We start from the raw sequence: 17,761 nt of genomic DNA, 5'->3' as shown, positions 1-17,761 counted from the left end.
ACCCGATGAGAGTTGCCTACGTATCTGACATCCGGTGAGAATCAAACCCACGTAGTTCGGTCAATTTTGATGCACAGACAAATATGATTTGTTTTGAAATGCTTTTCTCTCTTTATTCTTGAAATTTTGACAGAGTAACGGGTTTTTTTTTGAATACCGGGATTGTCAAAACCAGGCATTTTTCTATCCTACCTCACTCTTTGGTTTTTCTCTTCTATTGTTGTTGTTTTTTTTTCCTAACTCAAGAAGCCGGTCAACATAGAAGCCAAGCAAATTAATGCACAAGTAGCACGTAAAGAATGCATCGGGATGGTCCTTTAATTTTGGGTACACCTATCCTAGACGGACCCAACCCCGGTGTTGAGTCCCGTAAGTCAAATACACGCGATGGAAGCAAACGTACCTACTAGGGATCCAGCATGAGGCTGTGTTATTCTAAGTTTAAATTCTGGGTGTATTGTTCTAGACCTAGCTTACCCGAGCGGACAACTCGAGCCGGGGGGGGGGGGGGGGGAGGGAGCGTACCGGGAATACAGAAGCTTCACCGGCTTTGCAACTTGTCGGAATCTCGTTCTAAAATTAGGATATGACTCTAACAGAAAAGAAGCCACGCGAAGCGCACGCTCCCCAGAAGATTTAGAAGACTTAGAGAGAAGGAGGGTTTCGTAGCAGTTTATAAACAGTTCAAACAATATCAAAGCGGTAAAAAGCGGCATTTAGCACATTAGGCTCAAACACGTAAAAATCAGATTATAAACAAAACCAAGTATCACAATTATTCTAAGCTCGAATTCTGAACCCTGAACCAAAGATTATGGGTTCTTTTCCCCAGCAGAGTCACTAGAGCTGTCACACCTCCTTTTTTCCGAAGGGATTATGGAGTTTTTCCAATTTAAGTGACATGAATCGAAATGGGATTATTTATTTATTTCAGAGTCGCCACTTTGGATAATTTATGGTGTCCTAAGTCACCGATTTATTTTAAATCCCAAATCGAGAAAATTTACTCTTATTTATGGTCTGCGAACATAGAAGACCGGGTAAGGAATTCCGTTAACCCGGGAAAAGGTGTGAGGCACTCCCGAGTTCCGTGGTTTTAGCACGATCGCTTAACAATTAATACCTGGCTTAATTATCTGATTACATATTTTAGACCTATTGTGCATTTTAGCTTTTTAACCACTTTTAATTATTTATGGAGTTTATTTGAACAAGCCGCGATGTCGCGCACTTATTTGTTTTGTACACATTGCGAATCGCGCCACGTGAAACGCACCCACGATTTATAACGTGTTAACTTTTATTATTATTTGAAGTTGTAAGGTCGAGTCGCATGAAATGCGCACCCGAAATGGGAATTACACATCGTGACCATGCTACGGGAACCGTACCCACAGTCACGATGATTTATTATTGATCGCGCCTAAAGCAAACTATGATGTTTATAAGTTATTTATTTTTCTAAGTTATTTGAGGTTGTTGTGAGGCAATGAGTTATGGATATGGGATTGTTTGTGGAAGATGTGTGACCTAACTACTAAATGCCAGTATAACCAAATACGTTACAACTGAATTCATTACTAATAAATTATTCGTACAATCTATCCAAGAAAATCACAAAATTCTATGTCAATGTTCCATAAGATTTTATCCAACAGAAAATGGTTTTCTCATTTCAATTTACTGGTTTATGAGGATGATTCATTGCTTTTGAATACGCAAAACAACCTTCCAAATTGATTCACATGCCTCAGGAGAAAATGAATTTAACAAAGAATTATTTCAAACAGGAAAACATGATAAACGAATTTTAACGTTATTAATATTGCTTCATTACAAAGATTGACTCTCGATTCTTACCTCACAACCAACTTTATTAACTGGTATGTTATTCTTTCAAATCAAACAACAGTACAACAAACTAAATATCAACTAATGGACTTATACCCCTCGTGCCTTTTGTTTTAATGTATCTAACTTATTCATTCATTTTTAGCTAACATTTACAGCAAAGAAGAAATGAGCAAAATTTCAGTAGTAGGCCACTTCCAATTCCATTCTCCATTATATATACTGTTAACAAGCAGGAAATCGAATAGCTAGAGCAATTGTACTACTGTAAACTAAGCACGCAATTAATTCATTACTCTAGGAACAGAACCTATTGATCATGATTCAAGCCAAACAAATATAGTCATGGAGAAAATCAAACACATGTTAATGCACCAATCCATATTTTATTACAAAATAAATGAGCTCAATACTTAGACAGATCCAAAGGCTTGCAGTCATGATTCAATACCTGGTTGCAGCAAAGCAGACAAATGAAAAATAAATCTCTGGTTTTTGAGAAGAAATAGACAGAAATAAGAAACAACTACAACTACTTGAAACAGCAACGAACAACAAATGCGACCAAAACCACTTCTAGCAGCAGAAATGAAATATCGACCAAATTGAGATCTCAACTCAATCGATTCCCATTGAACTGAGGACGATTTGAGGAAAGGAAGAAACCGAACCCGAATTCATATTCCGATTCGTTCCCCACATTTTGTCAGCTTAGCTTTTTGATTCCTGGAGTTTACTGACTTTAGGTCAATGACATTGTTGGAAATTCTTCTTAATTTTCTCGAAAAGATTCTTGGACCTCTTTTTCCGGTTTTAATGTCCAGATGAGTTCTCTCTCCCTCTGTTTCTATCTGTGTCTATGCGGCTGTGTGTGAGTATGTCTTTTTAATTTTGAGAGAAAGAAGATGGAGTGAAGATCTGAAGGGGGGAGGTGCCGTTTTTGGTTTTTCTCCAGGGGAGAGGTCTAATTTGGTCTCTTCTCTCTTTTAGAGTTTGGGAAAATGGGTGTTTTAAAGAGAGGGGGGATCCGGTTGGGCCAGGTGGGTCATGCAAATTGGGCTTCTAAAGGGGTGGGCTTGACTAAACCAATTTGTGTGGCTAAACTATTATATATATTTTACTCATTAATTGACCAATGACATAATTAATTAACTAGCCTAAAAATGCATGTAGAGTTACTAATGTATTTTTTGGTATTTTAGTGTTTTACAAATACAATTGATTATGCAATTAAAACTTAAAAAAATGTAAAAATTCAAAATATTTTTGTATTTTCTTTAGGATTTAAAATGCAACTTAAAAATGCATCAAACATGAATACGTACAAAGCAAACTAAGTAAAAATATAGAAAAATAATTAAAGCTATTTTTTGGATTGTTTAGGAGTAATTTTTTATTAGGGCAAAAATTAGATGCTCACAGGAAGTTTTGGGCAGAAGCATGTTCATGCTTTGCGGCCATGATGCTTTGGACCGCGATCTTGAAAGGTAATACCTTGACAGAATGTAAGTTTTAATGCGGAGCTTAGGCTCATTTCACCCTATTTCTCTTGAATTGGGTGATTTGGGAGCTCTTTGAAGGACCATTTTCATCCAGTGTCATTAGGTGAGTGATTTCTACCTATTGTGAGTTAAATACATGTATTATGTGAGGATTTTAACATAAAAATTAGTAGAGTTTTAGGGTTTTGGTTGGAAAGCCTAGAATTGATAAAAATGAGATTTGACCATGCAATTAAATATGGAATTGGATATAAATTATATATTTGAGTTCGTGATGCCATGGGTAATATTTATCTTCAAATATTTTCAGATTTTGGGCGTGTGGGCCTGGGGTTGACATTTGTTGACTTTTCGAGTGGGGTTGGGAATTGATACTAATAGTCAAATTATGAGTTCTTCAGCATATATTAATTTGTATGTACGTCGTTCTGACTAGTTTCGAGTTGCTTGATGTCAATTTGTCCTGTTAAAGAGGTGTGGGAGCCGAGTAGTGAACTTGAAAGCAAGGTAAGTCTCTTGCCTAATCATGTAATGGAGAATTATCCCCGTAGGTATTTTATTTGTTGCATGCTACATGTTATGGGTGCTACATACATACGTGGTGACAAGCGTCCTTGCATAAGCTAGATTTATTATTATGTTCGGGTAGACTTAGACCTACATCATGTCTTAACTGTACTACTTGAATTAAACTTGCATGTTTGATTATTTGAATTCATAATTGAAATTGAGACTAGAATTTACGTATTAACCGAGCCTCTCTACTTTGAGTTTTGGTGAAATATTTGATTGTCGGTAATAATTATATTTTCTCTTGCATTTTTATCCCCGTGTTGTGCTTATGTGATCGGTAGTTCCATGTCTTCTTGACTCGCACGTATATTCGCGGGTGGCAAAGTTTCTCTATTCCTATTGGATCGGGCCGTTCGCCTCGACAGTGTTATAAAATATTATTATATGAGTGGACCGTTGCCTCAGTAGTATTATGAGATGCATCTATGGATCGAGTCGTACGATGTTAGTAGTATTGTGTAAATACTATTCTTACGGGATCGGGCCGTTCGTCTCGGAAGGCCATGCGTAATATTCGATGGGTAGTCCGCGTACATATGAGTTTTCCTGACTTGAGATTTTATATTGTATTTGATATTGGTTATCTTTATTTCCTTCGAGGACGTTTATGGTATTTAATGATTTCGTAATTATTCTTACGTTAAGAATCATGTTATTTATATTTATTTTTTTCATTGCTATTTATTGTGTTTCATACCTGTCTACTTTTATGTACTTTATTATTGGACTATTAGAAAGTATCGATGTCGATCCCTAGTCACTACTTCTTTGCGGTTAGACTTGATACTTACTGGATATGCATTAATTTACATACTAATACTACACTTTTATACTAATTGTGTAGGTACTGTGACAGGTACATTAGGGGGTCACTCAGGCGCGTGGCCGCATCAGCCGGAAACATAGTGGTGAGTTTCTTCCTATGATTCGACCCACAACACCCGAAGTCTCCTTCCCCCTATTTTTATGTTATTCTGACTACTTCATTCTAAACAGTAATTATAGCAATTTTGTATATTATACTAGATGCTCATGCACTTGTGACATCGAGTTTTGAGAATTTTTAGTAGATGTTCATGGTTGTACCTAATATTTTTATCATTCTGCTTTATATTTTGTTCATACTTCGTGACTTAGTAAGAACGAAAAATATTTTACCATCATTTCTAGACTTAACTCTTCTTTATTATTAAAATTCCTGACTTTAAAGTGTTATGAACAGTTGATTGTGTTAATGGTTCTTCATTGGCTTGCCTAACAGTAGCGTTTGGGCTCCATCATGGCTGATAGTGAAATTGGGCCGTGACAAGCTGTCATGTTGATCTTACTTTCTTTTGGTTGGGGTTGTCCAAAGTGTTTATTTTATTCTCATATCTTAGATATTCCATAGACTACTAGTATTCTTTTGGAGTTGTAATTGATGGTTATTCATACAACACGATATAAGAAAAATATTGGTATCCGTATATATTCTCAATTTATTAAAAATGGTGGATTTAAAGATTATGTTTCACGTATGGTTTTAACTATGTAAAATAATTATGTTTTCAAAAAAGATTTTCGTATATATCTGTTAGGCATATAGATGGTATGGGTTGGTCCATCCTAGTTTGATAGTGTGTCGGGTGTCAGTCACGTAGTATTGCAGCGTGACAAGTTGAGAAAGGAGAAATCCTATGAAATAAGTTCAATTCCCTTTTGATCCCGTGGTCTTTTGTTGAACAGTTATGCTTCTTAGTTCTACTGTGATGTTGTAGTTCTTAATTGTTATATTGTAATTGGTTTTTTGCTTTATGTAATTCCTTCTGTTTTGGTTTCACTATTTTTTTGATGGATAACATCCTTAGATTGATGTTCTTGAGTGAATTTAATATGCTTGTTTGTTGTGTAGCCCCAACGGCAATAGGATTGATATTACATTCTTGCTACATGTTTGGTATACTGTTAGATATTTATATATTCGATGATGCTAAAAGGGAGAATATTGAAATGTGCACAAAGTGGTACAAAAAACCTGGTTTAGCCTAATTTCATATAATCATGTTCTTATGTTTTGTGTGTGGATTGTTTGGATTGTTATATTTTAAACTAAAAATTCATGCATGGATTATATGGGGAGATTTGTGTACATTTGTTTGTCATCAACAAAAAGGGAAATATTATTGAAAATTGGTGAATTTTAATTTTGATAATTAACAAATATGGTTGTAAAGACTCGACCAGTAGTTTTAAGTATTTTAGCCTTGTTCCCCCATTTACTGCTTATTTTATGCTTAATTGTTGTTATGTGACTTGCCAAAGTAGTTGGTTCGGTTTCGAAGATGTTTTGGTATGAGATGAAACACTTAGTCTCAAGGTTGAAAGCTTAACTTGAAAAGGTTGATCAGATGTTAGCTTATGTGTAAATGATTCCAAAATAGAGTTTTGATGGTCCCGATAGCTCCATTGGGTAATTTCGGACTTAGGATTGTCTTCGGATAGTGATTTGGAGGTTCGTAGTTGATATAGGCTTGAAATGACGAAAGTTGGAAAATTAGAGATTTTGGAAATTGAGAAGTTCGACCGAGAGTTGACTTTGTGGTTATCGGGCTTGGATTTTAGTTTTAGGAGTTGGAGTAGGTCCATTGTGTCATTTATGATTTGTGTGCAAAATTTGAGGTCAACCGGACTTGATTTGATAGGTTTCAGCATTGATTGTAGAAGTTGGAATTCCTTAGTTTTCATTATGCTTGAATTTGGGTGTGATTCATGTTTTTGACATTATTTGATGTGATTTGAGGGCTCGACTAAGTTCGTATTGTATTTTAGGACTTGTTGGTGTGTTTGGTTGAGGTTATGGGGGACTCGAGTGGAGTTCGAATGGTTAACAGATCAAATTTTGGACCTGGGAGATTGCTGAAGTTTTTCTGGTGCATAAGTCTGGTTTCCTTATACGCGATCGTGTGGACAGGTCCGTGATCACGTAGGCTTAATTGGGCAGCTGAAGTTTTTGTTCTACGTGTTCGCGAGTTGAGGGATGTGATCGCGTAGTTGAATGAAGCAGTGAATTGCGAACGTGTGGCTAAGGTCACATTCGCGTAGAGTAAATGAGGCAGAAGTTGGGTCACGCATTTTTGTTCATCACGAACGCGTGAAGTCGTTCGCAATTGCGTAAGTTTGAGTGCTAGTGCATCGTGTTCGCATGGAGGTTTTTGCGTTTGCATAAGGTTAATTCATGGAGTAGCAAAGTTGTGCTTCGCTATCGCGAAGCATTTTCCGCGATCGCGATTAAGGACTTCTGGGCAAAACTTAAATATTTAAAAAACAAGGGTTTGAGTCATTTTAGAAAATTTGGTTTTGTGAGCTCGGATTGAGGCGATTATGGGAGAGATTTTCAAGGTAGTCATTGGGGTAAGTGATTCTTACTTAGTTTTGGTTAAATTCCATGATATATCTTTGATTTCATCATTTAATTATTGATTTGGGTCGAAACTTTGGGGAAATTTGGTTGAAACTTCTTAGGCTGAATTTTGGGATTTTTAGCGGGGTTTTGGTATCAGATTTGAGTAATTTTGGTATGGTTGGACTCATGATTAAATGGGTATTTGGATTTTGTAACTTTTATCGGATTCTGATACGTGGGCCCTAGGGTTGACCTTTTGACTTTTGATTTAGAACTTAGCATTTTCATATGGAATTGATTCCTATAGCTTGAGTTGATTGTATTGAATTGTTTGTGGCTAGATTCGAGGCATTCAGAGCCCGTTTCGTGATGCAAGGGGTTGTTGGAGTAGAGATTTGTACGGTTTGAGGCAAGTAACATTTCTAAACTTGGTACTGAGGGTACAAATCCCTGAATTATGTGATATGTTATTGGTGTTGAGGTGACGCACATGCTGGGTGACGTGCATGTGGGCGTGCACCATAGAAACTATGATCCGATTGACTTGGTGGTACTGTGTAGTCATCAGACCTTTAGCCATTCATGTGATCTTTATGTGTTAGAGAAATTGAGCTACCGATTCATGTTAGAGCATATGTTAGGGTATATATTTATCTTGTTGAGAACCATTGTAGTCATTTCTACTGTTAAATTATTTGCTTAGAAGGCAATTTTGTACTCAATCACATCCATTATTTGCATATCATATCTCAGTCTCTGTTACCAATATTGGTGTGCCATTTATCATTGTTTGGGCTAGTTTGCATGAGATTTGTGAGCCCGAGACACCGAAGAGATTGATGACTAGGTTGGGAGCCTCAGTCTCGTGCTACGAGTGATATTATATATATCTGGATCGGGTTGCACACCGAAACAAGCCTTATACATACATATATATATATATATATATATATATATATATATATATATATATATATATATATATATATATATATGGATCAGGTTGCACACTGCAACAAGCGTTATGGCTATAAATGTGGATCGGGTTGCATGCCGCAACAAGACTTATGGCTATATATATGTTTGTCGTGCTACGCACTGCAAAAGGTATCGTACAGTACTGTGTGACTAAGTGTGACGAGCGAGAATTGAGATAGTCAGATCGAGTGCTCCGAAAGTGTGAGTACTTGGGGTTTTACTGTGTTGCATCACATACGATATTCATATTGGCATGTAGATATAGAGATGTCATATTCTTCTTATCAGTCTCACTTGGTATATTTTATCAATTTTTGAACTAAACTGTTGAACCTGGAAGCATGTCTACTTTTTTTCTGTATTGTTAAACTCTGTACTTTTATTACATTGTTTGAGCTCATCATTACTTTAAGTCCACAGGTTAGACTTGTTACTAATTAAGTAGGTTGTACTCACTCTACACCCTGCATTTCGTGTGCAGATCCAAGTTCGGAGATCATCGAGGTAGCTGCCTTTGCATCCGCAGACCCTGGCTCTCCTCCTTTATCTTTTATCCTTGTGTATACTGGTCTACTTTCCTAGACAGTGTTCCATTGGTTATACCGTGTTATTATGTATATTCTTATGTACTTCGTGATACCCGGGTCTTTTGGGAGAATTTTTGTACTGAGTTACGTTGTTTACATCAAATTGTTATGAGATTCTTACTTATCTAAACCAATTTTTGTATATTTGAAATTTAAAAACGTTGGTATGTGTGAGATGTCAGCTTGCCTAGTACCATGATAGGCATTATCACGACATGTCAAGTTTTGGGTCGTGAAAAGTTGGTATCAGAGCCTAGATTACATAGTTCTCATGAGTTTTGAGTAGGTTTAGTAGAGTCTTGCGGATCAGTACAGAGATGTTTGTACTTACCTTCGAGAGGCTGCCAAACCCTTAGGAAAACTCTACATTCTTGTTTTCTTGTCATGCGAATTTGTTGATTCTGAGAACTAAGTTTTCGTTACTCTATTCTCTCATAGATGGTGATGACACGTGCTACCGGGCCAGACGAACAACTACTAGTACCACCAGCTAGGGCTACGAGAGGCCGGGGTCGCGGTAGGGGCCGAGATGCATCTCATACAGCAGCTAGAGTAGCACCTAAAGATCCACCAGTCGCTTCAGTATAGGAGTAGGTTCAAGATGTGGCTGAGTCGTTGGGACCAGCTCAGGCACCAGCTGTGCCTATTGTGATTCAAGGCCTTCAAGAGCCTCTGGCCCAGATATTGACTGTTTGCACTAGCCTTGCTCAGGCGATTTCAGTTCAGGGTGCAACAACCATTTCTTAGGCCAGGGGAGGCACTCTGACTCCCACCGCTCGTACTCCGAAGCAGGTAGTGTAGGGACTTCAGATACCGGGGCTACTACCAGCCCAGCCGGTTGCAGTTGCTCAGGCCTAGGTCTATCCTGTTATGAGTGATGAGGAGCAGAAGAGACTAGAGAGATTTGAGACGCTCAAGCCTCCGTCATTCAGTGGGGCTATGTAAGAGTATGCCTAGGACTTCTTGGATAGGTGCCAGTAGATTCTTCGCACGGTGGGTATTCTGGAGATTAGTAGAGTCCCCTTTACTACATTTAAGCTATCATAGGCTGCCTTCAGATGGTGGGAGGCCTATGAGAGGCGTAGGCCAGTCGGTGCAGCAATACTTTCATGGCATGAGTTCTCCATTCTCTTATTGGAGAAGTTTGTACCATAGACCCTCAGGGAGGAGCTGCGCATGCAGTTTGAGCAGCTGCATCAGGAGGACATGTCTGTGACCTAGTATGAGATGAGATTTTCAGAATTGGCTCGTCACGCAGTTTGGTTGGCTTCCACTGAGAGGGAGAGGATTAAGAAGTTCATTGATGGCCTCACCTATCAGTTGCATTTTGTTATGACTCGGTAGAGTGTATCAAGTTCTACATTCGACGAGGTAGTTGATATTGCTCGGCGGCTAGCGATGGTCCGTAGTCAGGAGCATTAGGAGATGGAGGCCAAGAGGCCTCGTGCTTCGGGTAGTTTCAGTGGTATTTCTTTTAGGGGCATTCCCCCTAGCAGGGGTTGTCCTTATAGGCCTGCTCAGGTGGCTCGTCCAGTTCATCATGGTGCATCAGCTAGCCATGGTTCATACATTTATTGACTGAGCCAGTCATCTCTCAGTGCTCTCCCATCTCGGAGTTCATCCCGTGCTCCTTCAGTTCAGGGTTCATCTGCACCAGGTTCTTCTAGCGGTTATTCTGGTTTTCGGGGTCTGATCCATTCCCCACCACCATTGTCGGATAGGGGTTGCTATGAGTGTGGGGGAGCTTGGTCATATCAGGAGGCATTCTCCCTACCTCTTGGGAGGTCCAGTTCAGCAGAGGGGTCAAACTTTAACTCCTGCACCAGTGGCTTCACCACCCGCGCAGCTAGCTCGGGGTGGGGCTCAGGTAGCTAGAGGTCTCCCTAGAGGGGGAGACCGATCAGGTGGTGGTCAGGATCAATTCTATGCTATTCCTGCCAGGCCAGAGGCCGTTGCTTTAAACACAGTGATCACATGTATTGTTCCAGTATGCCACATGGATGTTTCTATATTATTTGACCCTGGTTCCAGTTATTTGTATGTATCCTCATTTTTTTCTCGTTATCTGGATAAGGTCTATGAGTCCTTAGTTTTATCTGTTCATGTATCTACGCGGGTGGGCAATACATTGTTGTGGACCGTGTGTATCGATCGTGTGTTGTGACTATTGGAGGATTAGAGACTAGAGTTCATCTATTGTTGCTTAGTATGGTTGATTTTGACGTGATTTTGGGTATGGATGGGTTGTCTCCATGTCATGCTATTGTGGATTGTCACGCTAAGACCATGACGTTGGCGATGTCGGGGTTGCTAAGAATCGAGTGGAGAGGTTCTCTAGATTATGTCCCGAGCAAGTTGATTTCTTATTTGAAGGCCCAACGAATGGTTGGGAAGTGATGTTTTTCATACTTGGCCTCTGTGAGAGATGTTGGTGCATATACTCCTTCTATTGGTTCTTTTCCGATGGTGCGAGACTATTTCGATGTGTTTCTTGTAGACCTGCCGGGCATGCCACCTGACAGGGACATTGACTTTGGTATTGAATTGGTGTCGAGCACTCAACCCATTTCTCTTCCTCCATATTGTATGGCACCAGCTGATTTAAAGGAATTGAAAGAGCGACTTCAGTAGCTTCTTGATAAGGGGTTTTTTAGGCCTAGTGTGTCGCCTTGGGGTGCACCAGTTCTATTTATGAAGAAGAAGGATGGTACTATGCAGATGTGCATCGACTATAGGAAGTTGAACAAAGTTACAATCAAGAACGAGTATCCTTTACCGCACATTGATGATCTATTTGACCAACTTAAAGGAGCAAGAGTGTTCTCTAAGATTGATTTGATGTCTGGGTATCACCAGTTAAAGATTCGGGACTCAAATATTCTGAAGATGACATTCAGGACCCGTTATGTTCACTATGAGTTCCTTGTGATGTCTTTTTGGCTGAATAATACCCCAGCATCATTCATAAATTGATGAATAGTGCATTTCAACAATATCTCGACTCGTTTGTCATAATATTCATTGATGATATCCTGATGTACTCACGTATCCAGGAGGAGCATGACCATCATTTAAGGATTGTATTATAACGGCTGAGGGAAGAGAAACTTTATGCCAAGTTATTCAAGTGTGAGTTTTGGCTTACTTTGGTAGCGTTCTTCGGGAATGTGATGTCCATTGAGGAGATTAAGGTGGATCCAAAGAAGATAGAGGCAGTTCAGAGTTGGCCAGACTATCCTCAGCTACTGCGATTCAGAGTTTTCTAGGCTTAGTCGGTTATTATCATCTCTTCATGGAGGTTTCTTGTCTATAGCAGCACTTTCAACCAAATTGACCCATAAGGGCACTCTTTTTTAGGTGGTCGGATGAGTGTGACGAGAGCTTTCAGAAGCTCAAAACTGCCTTGAGCACAACTCCAATTCTAGTTTTGCCTTCATCATCGGGCTCTTATACACTGTATTGTGATGCTTCTTGGATCGTTATCAGGTGTGTCTTGATGCAGAATGGTAGAGTAATTTCTTATACTTCGCGTTAGTTGAAGCCTCATGAGAAGAACTACCTTGTTCATGATTTGGAGTTGGCAGCCATCGTTCATGCATTGAATATTTGGAGGAATTATCGCTATGGTGTGTCTTGCGAGGTATTTATAGATCATCGAAGTTTCCAGCACTTGTTCAAACAAAAGGATCTATATTTTAGGCAGCGGAGATGGTTGGAGATGCTAAAGGACTATGCTATTATCATTTTGTATCACCCCAGGAAGGCCAATGTGGTGGCCGATTCCTTGAGTAGAAACGCGATGAGTATGGGTTGCCTTGCATTTATTCCGGTTGGCGAGAGACCGCTTGTAGTTGATGTTCAGGCCTTGGCCAACTAGTTCATGAGATTAGATGTTTCGGAACCCAAACGGGTTCTAGCTTGTGTGATTTCTCGGTCTTCATTATATGATCGCATCAGAGAGTGCCAGTATCATGATCCCCATTTGCTTGTCCTTAAGGACACGGTTCAGCACGGTGATGCCATGGATGTTACTATTGGGGATGATAGCGTGTTGAGGATGCATGGCCGAATTTGTGTGCCTAATGTAGATGGGTTACGTGAGTTGATTCTTGAGGAGGACCACAGTTTGTGGTATTCCATTCATTTGGGTGCCACAAATATGTATCAGGACTTGAGGAATCACTATTAGTGGAGGAGGATGAAGAAAGATATAGTGGGGTTTGTAGCTCGATGCCCAAATTGTCAGCGGGTGAAGTACGAACATCAGAGACCGGGCAGATTACCTCAGAGGCTTGAGATTCCGGAGTGGAAATAGGAGCGTATCACCATGGATTTTGTAGTTGGGCTCCCACTGACTTCGAGGAAGTTTGATGCTATTTGTGTGATTGTGGATCAATTGACCAAGTCCACGCATTTCATTCCAGTTGGGGCTACTTATTCTTCGGAGCGGTTGGCTGAGATTTACATCCTCGAGATTGTTCTCCTTCACGGTGTGTCGGTGTCCATCATTTCAAATCGGGGCACACAGTTTACATCACAGTTTTAGAGAGCAGTGCAATGAGAGTTGGGCACACAGGTTGAGTTGAGTACAACATTTCACCCTAAGATGGACGGGTAGTCCATGTGCACTATTCAGATATTGGAGGATATGCTACGCGCTTGCGTCATAGATTTTGGGGGTTCTTAGGATCAGTTTCCGTCGCTCGCAGAGTTTGCCTGCAATAAGAGCTATCAATCGAGCATTCAGATGGCTCTATTTGAGGCTTTGTATGGGAGACAGTGTCGGTCTCCAGTGGGTTAGTTTGAGCCGGTTGAGGCTAGACTATTGGGTATTGACTTAGTTCAAGATGCTTTGGACAAGGTTAAATTGATTCAGGATAGGCTTCGCACGACGCAGTCTAGACAGAAGAGTTACGCCGATCAGAAGGTACGTAATGTTGCATACATGGGGTTGGGGAGAAGGTATTACTCAAGGTTTCACCCATGAAGGGTGTTACGAGGTTCGGGAAGAAGGGCAAGTTGAGCCCTCGGTATATTAGGTCGTTTGAGGTGCTTCGGAGGATTGGAGAGATAGCTTACAAGCTTGCCTTACCGCATAGTCTGTAGAGTATTCATCTAGTATTTTATGTTTCTGTGCTATGAAAGTATGTCGGCGATACGTCTCATATTTTGGATTTTAGCACAGTTCAGTTGGATAGTGATTTGACGTATGATGTGGAGCCGGTGGCCATTTTGGATCGGCAGGTTCGAAAGTTGAGGTTAAAAGACATAGCTTCAGTGAAGGTGCAGTGGAGAGGTCAGCCAATTGAGGAGGATACTTGGGAGATCGAGTGGGAGATGCAGAGCTGATATCCATGCCTATTTGAGACTCCAGGTATGTTTCTAGACCCGTTTGAGGATTAACATTTGTTTAAGAAGGGGAGGATGTAATGACCCGGCCAGTCGTTTTGAGTGTTGTTGCCCCGTACCCCCATTCACTGCCCATTTTATGATTAATTGTTCTTATGTGACTTGCCGAAGTAGTTGGTTTGGTTCCGGGTATATTTCGAAATGAGTTGAGATAGTTAGTCTCAAGATTGGAAGCTTAAGTTAAAAAGGTTGACCAGATATTAACTTATGTGTAAATGGCCCCGGAATGGAGTTTTGATGGTTTTGATAGCTCAGTTGGGTGATTTCAGACTTAGGAGTGTGTTCGGATAGTGATTTGGAGGTCCGTAGTTGATTTAGTCTTGAAATGGTGAAGGTCGAAAAATTAGAGGTTTTAGAAATTGAAAAGTTTGACTGAGAGTTGACTTTGTGGTTATTGAACTCGAATTTTGGTTCCAGGAGTTGGAGTAGGTCAATCGGACTTGATTTTATAGGTTTCGACATTGATTGTAGAAGTTGGAATTCATTAGTTTTCATTAGGCTTGAATTGGGGAGCGATTCGTGTTTTTGATGTTGTTTGATGTGATTTGAGGGCTTGACTAAGTTCGTATCGTGTTTTAGGACTTGTTGGTGTGTTTGGTTGAGGTCTCGGGGGCCTCGAGTGGAGTTCGGATGGTTAATGGATCAAATTTTGGACTTGGGAGATTGCTGAAGTTTTTCTGGTGCACATGTCTGGTTTCCTTATACGCGATCGCATGGACAGGTCCGAGATCGCATAGGCTTAATTGGGCAGCTGAGGTTTTTGTTCTACGCATTCACGAGTTGAGGGTTGCAATCACGTAGTAGAGTGAACCCGTGAATCGCGAACGCGTGGCTAAGGCCGCGTTTGCGAAGAGTAAATGAGGCAGAAGCTAGGTCACACACTTTTGTTCATCGTGAACGCGTAAGTTGGCATGCGATTTGTGAGCCCGGGAGACTTAAAATAGTGATGACTGAGTACCGTGTTGTGAGTGATATTTATATATATATGGATTGGGTTGCACACCGCAACAAGCATATATATATATATATATATATATATATATATATATATATATATATATATATATATATATATATATATATATATATATATATATATATATATATATATATATATATATATATCGGGTTTCACGCAGCATCTAGCCTTATGGCTATATATATGTTGATCGGGTTGCACATCGCAACAAGCCTTATGGCTATATATGTGGGTCGGGTTGCACACCACAGCAAGACTTATGGCTATATATATATATGGATCGGGTTGTTCGCCGCAATAGGCTTTAGGGCTATGTGTGGATCGGGATGTGCGCCGCAACAGGTATCGTACAGAGCTAAGTGACATAGTCTGACAAGTGAGATTTGGGACAATTAGATCGAGTGCTATGAGAGTGTGAGTGCTTGTGGTTTTACTATGTTGCATCACATACGATATTATTATTGGCATGTAGATATAGAGATGTCATATTCCTCTTATCAGTCTCACTTGGCATATTTTATCTGTGTTGAACTTAACTGTTGAACTTGGAAGCATGTGTACGTTTTTTCTGTATTGTTAAAATCTGTACTTTTATTGCATTGTTTGAGCTCATCACTACTTTCAGTCCAAAGGTTAGACTTGTTACTTATTGAGTTGGTTGTACTCACGCTACACCCTGTATTTTGTGTGCAAATCCAGGTATTTCTGGGCACGGTGGTTGTTGATTCCTCCTGTTTCATCAATTCAGAGATTATCGAGGTAGCTGCCTTGGCGTCCGCAGACCTTGACTCTCCTCCTTTATCTTTTAGCCTTGTTTATACCGTTCTACTTTCATAGACAGTGTTCCATTGGTTATACCGTGTTATTATGTAGATGCTCAAGTACTCTCTGACACCCGGATTGTTTGGGAGAATTTTTGTACTATGTTACGGTGTTTACATCCAGTTTTTATGAGATTCTTACTTATCTAAACCTATTTTTGTATATTTGAAATTTGAAAATGTTGGTATGTCTGAGATGTCGGCTAGCTTAGTACCATGATAGGTGTCATCACAACATGTCGAGTTTTGTGTCGTGACAATGGTAGATATATTGGGTTGGTCGGAGGACCGGGTGAAGGACATGGTCCTGTCGGGTTGGTCTTGCAGAGTACTGACACTTAATCCTAGCGGAAGTAGGATTCACTTTTGCATGAAATATTATTTTATTTCATAATAAATTACCTAGTAGCTGCCCATATAATAGAGAATCTCGGTAAATCATAATTGTTGATTCATAGACCAAGTTTTTGAGAAAGTAGAATCATAATTGGAGTCCTTTTAAGGGAAGAAATATAATTTTCATATACTTCCTTCATTCTTTAAGGTTAAGAGATATTTAAGGGATATATTCTACATGAAATTAGTGGAAATTAAATAAGTTTGAGAAGAGTTATAATTAGAATTGAAAACAAATAAGAAAAATTATATGGTCATATATGGTAAGTTCTTTATGAAGCAGGTCTCTTATTATTTGTTTTCTTTATAATTTAGACTCTTTGTGCTACTAACGTATTACCTACATATAGTTCAAGTTTACTTCACTATAGAAAATCACTTCCATTATTTCTGCAGAGTAAATCAAGAGAAAAGTAAGAAAAAACGAGTTCAAAATTCTGAAGTTCATATTGAAGGTTAGAATGTACAAAAGAACCAGATTAGAGAACCTGTTCCTTGATACAATGTCAAATTTATTATGCCTAGTATAGTTCATTGTATTAGGATTATTTATTTGTAATCTTATTTGGTTATTTGGTTATATTTGAAGTGTGTTTGTTTATACTTTTATTTTGGGGAGTTACGTGGGAAGGGGAAGAAGGGGATAGAAAGGGAGGGGGTGGTTGATTTAGCATGTGAACAAAGCAACAAAGAAGACATGGGTGGCCAAAATATTTGAAGATTTTAATTATAATATGGTCGGGTTAACTTGTAGGCATCTCAATTATTTCACTAAAATAATATTTTCCACTATTATAGTTATTTGATAGTTCGACCATCAAAACTTAGATAGATAGGATGAAATCTATTTACAGTAGCATTATGTTCTCGCTATCTATTGAAACTTAAACTGTAATGATCCGACCAATCATTTTGTGTATTGTAGCCACGTTTTCCCTATTTGATGCCTCACTTATGTGTAATTGTAATTACGTGTCATTCCGGGGTGGTCGGTTTGGTTTCGAGAAACTTTTGGAGTGAATTGGGATACTTAATCCCAAGGTTGGAAGCTTAAGTTGTAAGAGTTGACCGAGGTTTGACTTTTGTGTAGACGAGTTCGGAATGGAATTTTGATGGTTCCAATAGTTTCGTATAGTGGTTTTGGAATTAAAATTATGCCTGAATATGGATTTAGAGGTCCGTATGGTGGGTTGGTACTTTTTAGCGAATGTTGGAGTTAAAAGTTTGGAAGGTTGATAGGTTTGATTGAGAGTTGACTTTTTTTTATATCGGGTTAGAACTTT

The sequence above is a fragment of the Nicotiana tabacum genome, chromosome 19 (genome assembly GCF_000715075.1).
Source record: "Nicotiana tabacum cultivar K326 chromosome 19, ASM71507v2, whole genome shotgun sequence".
NCBI lineage: Eukaryota > Viridiplantae > Streptophyta > Magnoliopsida > Solanales > Solanaceae > Nicotiana > Nicotiana tabacum.
The sequence above is the reverse complement of the archived record's forward strand: the minus strand, read 5'-3'. Positions refer to the sequence as shown.